The sequence below is a fragment of the Aphelocoma coerulescens genome, chromosome 17, assembly GCF_041296385.1.
Source record: "Aphelocoma coerulescens isolate FSJ_1873_10779 chromosome 17, UR_Acoe_1.0, whole genome shotgun sequence".
Taxonomy (NCBI): Eukaryota; Metazoa; Chordata; class Aves; order Passeriformes; family Corvidae; genus Aphelocoma; species Aphelocoma coerulescens.
The window spans coordinates 2,275,312-2,283,831 of record NC_091030.1 but is presented as its reverse complement, the minus strand read 5'-3'; positions in this window follow the sequence as shown (position 1 = coordinate 2,283,831).

Here is an 8,520-nt window from a genome sequence, read left to right as displayed (position 1 = left end):
AAGGGGGGGTATGGGGGGGGCACCCCGAGGCGCGCACGGCCGGGCGAGGCTGCGGGTGGCGGCGCAGGGATGCGGAGGGCGGAGGGAAGAGGGAGGAGGACGAGGGGGGGATCGGGGGGCGGGGGGGGGCGCGGGGGGGGCGGTGCGGCGCGCTCAGCTGACCGGGGGCGGGGCTTGGGGCGCTACGTCATCGGCCACGCCCCGGCCACGCCCAGCGAGGCCACGCCCCGCGCCGCAGCGCCCGCCGCCAGCGCCCCCTGGCCGGCGGGAGCCGGTACTGCAGCGGCGGCACCCGCGCGCGGCACCGCCACGGACACAGGGACACGAACGGACACGGGGACATGAACCGGACCCCCCGCAGCCGGAATCACCCACGGACACACACCCGGCACGCCCCCGCTACCGGAATTAACACAGGCGCGCCCCCAGCATCACCCCATAGCCGAAATCACCCCCGCAGCCAGCATCGCACACCCCTCCGGCGTCCCCCCGCACCCGGCGCCTCACCCGCACCCAGCATCACCCACACACCCCCAGCATCACTCACGCACACGCACCCGGCATCCCCCCGCATCCAGCATCACCCCCGCACCCGGTACCCTCCCCTCCCTGCGCCCCAGGGCTCAGCTGTGCCCCCAAAGCGCTGCCAAAGCAAAGCACTGCCCCCCACCCCATGGTGGGGCTGGAGGGAATTTGCCCCCACCCCAGGGCTGCAGTGGGGAGGGGTCCCTGGGTGAATCAGGCTTATTTCCCAATAAAGTATCTCCACACACACGCACACAGGGGATCAGTGACCCCCTGGCCACCCCTCCACGCTGGGCACGACAGGGCTGTAAATCTGGGGACGCAGGATGTGTGTTCACCCCGCACCCAGGCTGGCACCCACTGAGCTTTCCCGCCGGGCTGGGTGCCAGGGCTGCCAGACGCTGTGGCTGCCTCCCAGGGCTGTGCCCAGGGGATTTGGGTGCTTCCCTTTCCAAGCCTGGGCAGCGTGTGATGGGGGGAAAATGGGAAAGGAGGTGGGGAATGGCGCGGTGCTAGCACAGAGCTGGAGCACATGGCAGCGCTCCAGAGCCAGGCTGTGCCCGCAGGTGTCTCTCCTCATATAAATACAGATATATTTTTATATATGTATATATGTATGGCCATGGAGAGGTTCACCCTATCATTGAGTGCCTGGGGACACAGGACAACGAAGGAGCACCGGAGGGACAGCAGAGTGACAAAGACCTGTGCTCCATCCAGCTCCAGTAGCCCCAGGTCAGGCAGCTGCGAGTCCCAGCCCTTTGCTACAAAACCTGCTCTCCTCAATGCTTCCTTAAAAATAATCCGTGGCTGAGTTTGTCAGAGGCACCGGACTCGGTGCCAGGCTATAAATACCAGCAGGCTATTTAGGAGCGAGGTATTTATACTGCTCCTCCATCTCCCTGTCAATCTTCCCACGGAGGCCGAGCATCACTTGGCTGTAGGAGAAGCCCCAGCGTGTGTAGGGAGCTGCAGGAGAGCTGGACCTGGCTGCTGGGGGTCCCCAAGGTGTGTCCCGCTGCCCTTGGGGACACTCAGCTCCCCGGCAGCCCGGTGGTTCTCTTGCATCCATCACACCTGGCAGAAAACAGAAATGAGGAAAGAGTGGCACTTGTTTCATTGGAAAAATCGGGAACCAAAGCTGCCCCGCTCCACAGGCTGGCTGGGGAGGGTGTCAGGCTGGGGATGGAGCCTTTGGAGGGGAAAGCTGGGAGGGCAGGGAGGGGAACATCCTCTCCAGGGTGACTGGAGAGGGCTGCTTGTGGGAATGATGCGTTGGAGCGCCTTCCTGACAACACAGCCCCCATCCTGACATCCAGGAGCCTGCTGGCCTCGGGGCTGGATGGGAGACTGGTTCCCACTCCAGGGCATTTGCTGAAGAGCAAAATGCCTCGGGATGGTGGGTGCTCCAAGCAGGGACCGTAGGCTGGTGGCCACAGGCCTCGGAACCTTTGGAACCCCCAGAAGCCTTTCCCTGCTCAGGGAATGTGGGTGAGGAGCCTGGTCTGGACACCCCCAGCACAGCCAGACGGGGAAGGGGAAGGGGAAGGGGAAGGGGAAGGGGAAGGGGAAGGGGAAGGGGAAGGGGAAGGGGAAGGGGAAGGAGAAAGGGAAGGAGCTTTTCCTCACCCCCCTTTCCACACAGGGCTGGGAAGGAACATCAGAGTGGGTGGGGAGAGGTGGTGGCTGCTTTCCTCACTCCGTTCTGTGCTGGTTTGGTCCAAGTCACGGAAATTGGGATGGCCAGGTCTGGCAACTGGGCCCTCCACCAGTGGCTGTTGGTGTGGGATGGAATCCTGGGAAGTAACAGGGAGCTGGGAGGCTGGAGAAGGGACTGGTCTGGGGGTCAGAGCTGGCTCAGGGTGTTTTTCCTGCCAGAGAACTTTAAGGATGTCTGTGGTACCAAGGGGAAGTTGATGTAGGAGATGCTTCCCCCAGCAGCCTTGGGGCCACATCCTGATCCCTCCTTCCTGGTCCTCTCCTAAGCAGTCCAGGCCAGGAGGCCTCACTCTGGGCTTTTTCAACCCCAAAAATTCCATTAAAAACTGTTAAGGTGCTGGGAATGTGTTTAACTGGCAGAAATGGGGGTGCCCCACAATCTTCTGAGCCCTGGGGCTGAAGGGGGAAACACTGGCAGCTCCTGCTGATCTGTGCCCATTCCCCCTGGGGACTTCCCCAGAACTTTTGGGATTTTAGGGCACTAGGGGAGGGTGTGAGAGTATCCAGCATCCACTGGGGAATGCATCCACGGTCCGGGATGCGGGATGGGGAGGGCACTTCCACCTCACCCTGAGCAGAGGCAGAGGCACTGCTGAGTGTTAAACGCCTGGCCCCGGGGCTGGCAACGTGTCCCGGGGGAAGGTGCTTGCAGGGACAGTGGGGGCACAGTGTCACCCGTTGTTTGTGTCCCCACGAGCTGCCTGGGGCGCAGCTGCTCCGGGTTAATCATCTCCAAGAGCCCGGTGGTTTTGCTGGAGGCAGTGAGGGCTGAGCAGACACTGCCTGGGTGCTTTGGGTTTTCCCGCTGTTTCCAGCTGTTCAGCAGTGCTCAAACATGGATGTTTTTTCCTTTCCCTGGTGCAAATGCCAGGGCTGTGACCCAGCACCAGCCCCTGCACCTGCTCAGGGTTTGGAAGTGGGGCAGAACCCACAGGTTGGAAAACCACACTTCCCAGTATCCCACAGCAAGGAGCAGAGCCAGAGCCACATCCGTGCCATGCCGGTGCCCATGTCCATACCCTGTGGTCATCCAAGCGCCCAGGCTGTCCTGGCTGTGCCAGTGCCTGTCCCATGTCCCGTGTCCCGTGTCCCATGCCATGCCGGTGCCTGTCCCCGTGGCCAGACCCTGTGCTCACCCCGGTGCCCACGCCGCTGCCCGCACCCCACGCCCCGTGCCACGCCGGTGCCAGTGTCGCCAGTCTGTCGCACCCTCCGCAGGCTGCACCGAGCCGATCCCGGCTCCCTGCCAACGCCTGGCTGGTGGCCACCGGTTATCCCAGCGCCGACCGGCAGAGGGGAATGATGGTCCGCAGGAGTCTCCCCCCTCCGCCTCCTCCTCCTCCTCCTCCTCCTCCTCCTCCCGTACCCTCCGCTCCGCGGGCTGCGCTCCCCCGGCCCCGCCGGCCCCTCCCTGCCCCAGGGCGCTGGTGGGCGATGGGTGCTCACCCACGAGGGGTGAGGGTGGGGTGACACCACCCGCCCCCTGTGCTGCCTGTCACAGCCCCGCTGCACCGGCTTAGGGGGTTTTGCGGATCCTCGGGTGCCTCTCAGTCAGTGTCATCCCTCTGCTCAGAGCTCTGTGTCCAGGCTGGAGCTGATGGATCCTGCTCCGAGCTCTGTGTCCAGGCTGGAGCTGGGGCTGGAGCTGATGGATCCTGCTCAGAGCTCCGCACCCGGGCTGGAGCTGGGGCTGGAGCTGATGGATCCTGCTCCGAGCTCTGTGTCCAAGCTGGAGCTGGGGCTGGAGCTGATGGATCCTGCTCCGAGCTCTGTGTCCAAGCTGGAGGTGGGGCTGGAGCTGATGGATCCTGCTCAGAGCTCCGCACCCGGGCTGGAGCTGGGGCTGGAGCTGATGGATCCTGCTCCGAGCTCTGTGTCCAAGCTGGAGCTGGGGCTGGAGCTGATGGATCCTGCTCCGAGCTCTGTGTCCAGGCTGGAGCTGATGGATCCTGCTCCGAGCTCTGTGTCCAGGCTGGAGCTGATGGATCCTGCTCCGAGCTCTGTGTCCAGGCTGGAGCTGGGGCTGGAGCTGATGGATCCTGCTCCAAGCTCTGTGTCCAGGCTGGAGCTGGGGCTGGAGCTGATGGATCCTGCTCAGAGCTCCGCACCCGGGCTGGAGCTGGGGCTGGAGCTGATGGATCCTGCTCCGAGCTCTGTGTCCAGGCTGGAGCTGATGGATCCTGCTCAGAGCTCTGTGTCCAGGCTGGAGCTGGGGCTGGAGCTGATGGATCCTGCTCAGAGCTCTGTGTCCAGGCTGGAGCTGGGGCTGGAGCTGATGGATCCTGCTCAGAGCTCCGCACCCGGGCTGGAGCTGGGGCTGGAGCTGATGGATCCTGCTCCGAGCTCTGTGTCCAGGCTGGAGCTGATGGATCCAGCTCCGAGCTCTGTGTCCATGCTGGAGCTGATGGATCCTGCTCCGAGCTCTGTGTCCAGGCTGGAGCTGATGGATCCTGCTCCGAGCTCTGTGTCCAGGCTGGAGCTGATGGATCCTGCTCCGAGCTCTGTGTCCAGGCTGGAGCTGGGGCTGGAGCTGATGGATCCTGCTCAGAGCTCTGCACCCGGGCTGGAGGTGGGGCTGGAGCTGATGGATTCCAGCCCTGATTCAGCACAAGCCGGTCGAGGCAGGCCTGATTCAGCACTCTTTAATCACGTTGTTATCTGAGAGCGCAGCGCTGGAGTCAGCAGCGGGACGGAGGGTGCAGCAGCCCACGGGCACAGCATCCCTGCTCGCGGGGCTGGGCAGAGCTGCCCTCGCCTTTATCAGCAGTGGAAAGTTTTATTGCTGCAATTACGCTGCTGTTAATTGCACCGAGAGCAATTCTGGGGAAGGCGAGCTGCCCCCGGCGCGGGAGGGCACCTTCACCCCCTTCTCTGCCCGGTGCTTCTCTCTCCCACCCAGCCTGGGCTGGCTCAGACCCCGGGTCCCTTAACAAGGACATGCCTTAGGCACCTCCAAGGCTTCAGAGGTGACCCAGGTGGGTTTGTAAGTGACCAAACACTGTGCATGGGGACCTGAGCCCAGCTGTGAGGGACACCCCGAGCTCCCCTTGGCTGCATCTCCTGCCCTCAACCCCTTCCCCCCCGCCCTGGCTCTTCCCCCACTGCGATCGGGTTTCCCGGTGATCTGGTGAGGTGGAAATAAATCCTTGTGCCAGGGTCAGTGAGAGTGGAAGGAAAACTCCACTGATTGTTCCTTGTGTCATAGAGAGGGAAACAAATTTTCCTGGGCTGGAAGCTTCATCCTGCAATGTTTAGTGGCTGCAGGAACCCAGCAGGATTCTGGAGGTGGTGAGCGATGAGGAACAGCCTGTTCTGGGCGCTGTGCAGGTGCGTCCACCACTTCTGCTGCTCAGAGGTCAGGTTTTACACTGTGGGAATGAATTCATGGAAAATCACACGGGAGCAAGGTGGGATGATCCTCCCCACACACCCCGAATCCAGAAGCATCAGCTGAGGGAGCAGGAGGCCAGGGAGCTGAGCACACAGCCCCTGTCAGGCTTGCTTTGACTGCTGTGAGCATAAAAAATATCCCAAATAATCAACTTTTTTTTTTTTTTTTTTTTTTTCAATTCTTCATCACGGCCACGGATTGTGGCACCAGGATCATCCAGGAGAAATCCTGGCAGGGTGAAGGACAAGTATGGAACACTGTGCTCATCATGATGGGCTAATGCACTGAAGGCTTTGAAGGCTTTAATAATTTGGGAACTATCTCACCTCGCTGCTGCCACCTCCACCATCCCAGGAGCTGCCTGAAACCACGAGAGTGCTTATTCCCCTCGGCTGGATTCCCAGGGAAATCCTTCATTTCCGAGCTGGGATAGATAAATCAGGCATCTCCAGGCAGATAAGCATTATTTCCATCTGTTCAGCGAGATGTAATTAGCTGGCATGATCAGACTTTGTCAGGCTGCAGTTCCATACAACCCCAACACTGCACAGCCTCTGATGGGAAGGACGCCTGTGCTGGGTCCCTCGGAGCCCCAGCACACGGGGCAGGCGTGGGACAGGATGTGACAAAGCCATTTGAGCATCACTTGTGCTGCTGGAGCTGCTGGTTTGTTCTCCTGAATCCAGGAGCTTCACTTGGAGCCTTTGCAGAGGGATGTGGGGAAGGAGAGCAGCGAGTTGGGAACTGAGCCTGCCAAGGGGGATGGATTTAAAGACATCCTCGGGAAGGATGGAGCCAGGAGGGGAGGCAGGAGGGCAGTGGGGGGCTGTGCCTGCACCCCTTGTGCAGGGCAGGATGGGCTCAGTGCCTGAGCAGAGCCAGGCTGGGCTCCCAGAAACTGCACCTGGAGAGGAAGGACAAACCAATCCTGTCCCCATCCCCATCCTCCTCAGGCATCCATCAGGGTGGAAGGGACAAAGGAAACCCTGACCAGGAGCACAGGGACAATTCCCTCTTCATGTAGCCATGTGGGGATAAACCAAAATGTGCTGGAGAAGAAGGACAAACCACTCCCATCCCCATCCTCATCCCCATCCTCATCCTCTTGAGGCACCCATTTGGGTGGTGGGGAAGGAGAAAACCCTGAGCAGGAGCACGTTGGGGACAATCCCCTCTGCTCGTGGCCATGTGGGAATGCACCAAAATGTGCTGGAGAGGAAGAACAAACCACTCCCATTCCCATTCCCATCCCAATCCTCCTGGGGCACCCATCAGGATGGCAGGGAGGAAGGAAACCCTGACCAGGAGCACGCTGGGGATGTGACCATGTGGGAATAAACCCAAACGTGCTGGAGAGGAAGAACAAATTCCCATCCTCATCCCCCTCAGGCATCCATCAGGGTGGCAGGGGTGAAGGAAACCCTGACCAGGAGCACACCGGGGACAACCCCCTCTGCCCGTGGCCATGTGGGAATGCACCAAAATGTGCTCAACTGCTGAGTTTTGAGTTCCCAAATGTCTCCAGTCACAATTAAACCCTTCAGACAACCGCTTTACTTTCCTCTCCCAAGCTTTAGCAGCTGAGCCTGTCTCTGCCACCAGCCAGCCAAAAGCCCGGTGCTGTGCCACCAAGTGACGCTGTCTGACAGTGCCAGGACATCGTGCCCACCTGCAGGTGGTTTTTGGAGCCCCAAAAGCAGCCCGTGTGTCTGTGTGACAGCTATTTCTGCGTGCCACAGACATCCCCTTCCCGTCCGCAAACCAACAATATCAACGCTGTCTATTTTTTACCTCTTCATTCAGCTTTTAGTTTTTTATTTAAGAAACACCCTAGTGGGCAAAAGAGGTGGGTGATGACTCAGTGCTCCAGTGCTTGTGTGGATTAATTTTTCAAAAATAAGGCTTTTAAACCACTTACTCGGTTTATTTAGCAGGACTGTGTGTGCACTGCCTAAATCATATCCCATACATTGCTTTTTTGGAAGGGATGAAGCTTGGTTTCTAATAATGAAGTTATTTACATGGATAGATATTCCCATTTATTTTCAATTTGAAGGGGGCGGATGCATTTTCATCACCTCTTAAATACCATCACCCCACTAAGACAGAATTCCAAATTAACTCAGAGCCAGACTCCTCAGGGATCAGCACTGGGGAAAGTGTTTAAAAGAGGAATGATTTTCTACTGGAAATGAGATCTCACTGCAGATAAATTTCCCACGAGAATCCCTCGATATCAGCAGCATTTTGGCCAGGCAAACAAACTGCAAACAAGCCCTCTGCTAGGGGTAAAGCCTTCCTACGGAGCATCACGGGGGTGTGAAAGGGAAATATTCCAGCTTTGGAAGTATTTTCCCATTGAAATGAATCCGAGGGCTGAGAACAGTGTTAGGATGGAAAAGGCTGGGCATTCCCGAGGGTGCTGGCACAGATGCAGGTGGCATCGGGGTGCCAGTTGATGTCCTTGATTTTGGCCACGTGGGGAGTGTTCGGCTCGGAGGGATCACCCGCATCCCTCCCTGCGCCCCTGCCCAAAAAAAGCGGATTCTTGGCTCCAGGGGGGCATCTCCCTGGCACTGCGAGGGGGCAGCACCCGCTGGTGTCCCCCGGGGTGGTGGCACCGCTGCAGGGCTGGTGGCACAGGCGGGGAGGGATGTGAGCATCCTGCCGCCCCCTGCCCAGCCCCGCGGCGGCCGAGGGCAGCTATTTCAGGAGGATAAACAGGATGCCTCAGCCCGGCCACCTCCGATCCTCCCTCCCACCGCTCCCGGGTAAACAAGTCCAGCCCAGGAAAAGCCTCCTGGAGCCCTTTCCACGTTTCCAAGCCAAGCAGCTGAGACGAGCTTCGCCCAGCCCAGCCCCAGCTTCCAGAGGTCTGGAAGCAT